Consider the following 1119-nt stretch of genomic DNA (forward strand, 5'->3'; position numbering starts at 1 on the left):
GTATTTATTATATGAGAACTGATACTATGCTGCTAGATGGGTGAAAGCATTTTTGAGTAGGAAGAATCATCATGAGTAGACAGACCAAAAAGGATTTCTCACCAAGCCTGTGGAGAAAGAAAATATTCATTTTATTAAACTACAGGTGAAGTCATTGTTAATACCGTTACGCTTTCTGGTTTTTGAGCTATATCCAGATCGATTCCTTTGTGCCTGACCAAGTGTTCACAATTACGCGTTTGTTACCCCTGCTTTGTCTCTACCAAATGAAAGTCAGGCTGCTCTGGGCCCCTGGACTCTCCTTGAACGGGCACTAAAAAGTGGAACTTGCCCCCTTTATCAGCTTATCCTGAGAATAGGCTGACTGTAGTGTGCACGTCTTCCTACTGGTCGTTCCTCATGCTTGCCCACCTTCTCCTTAAAAGTTTACAATAAGCTTTGCTTAGCTGTCCCTAAACTACAGAAAGAAAAAACAAGACTTTTCTTGCTTAATTTTGACATGCTTGCAGATTTCTGAAATTTGAGTACCCTTCCCATGCCAATGGTCTCTGTTCTGAATAAAGTGGCTCCCTGTGTAAGTTTGGATTTGTTTTTATTTGACATGACAAAGGATCCTTGACCAAAAACCATGCCTTGGTTAAAATCATTCACATATAAAAGCTTTACTAAAATTACTCAGAAGTACCTACATAATCAGTCTGCATTAGAATAATTGCTGCTATCTCTACCATTCCTTTTGGAGTTCAAGCTCTTATTTCTCATCTTTAATAACTGTCATAGTTTCCCAATGGACTTCTGTATGGTCTGTCAATACGCCCTGTCTCCATACCCACCATACCCCTTCTTGTACAATAGGCCTCAATAACACATCCAATCACATCACTTCTTTACCAAATGATATTCTCCCTGATGATTGCCTGTTTTTCTATCCATCTTTATGAGTAGATACTAAGCTGCCGACCACAGAGACTGGATTAATGGTATTTACATCCCCAGCGGCCCTCTCACTGCATGTTCTTGATGTGGTGCACAAATATCTGATGACTGATTCAATACCAATTTCAGCTGGACCCCTATTTCCTAAAATAATATCACAAGAAACAGTATTTATTACTAATT

Source organism: Hipposideros armiger, unplaced genomic scaffold (genome assembly GCF_001890085.2).
Source record: "Hipposideros armiger isolate ML-2016 unplaced genomic scaffold, ASM189008v1 scaffold_2214, whole genome shotgun sequence".
NCBI classification, from domain to species: domain Eukaryota; kingdom Metazoa; phylum Chordata; class Mammalia; order Chiroptera; family Hipposideridae; genus Hipposideros; species Hipposideros armiger.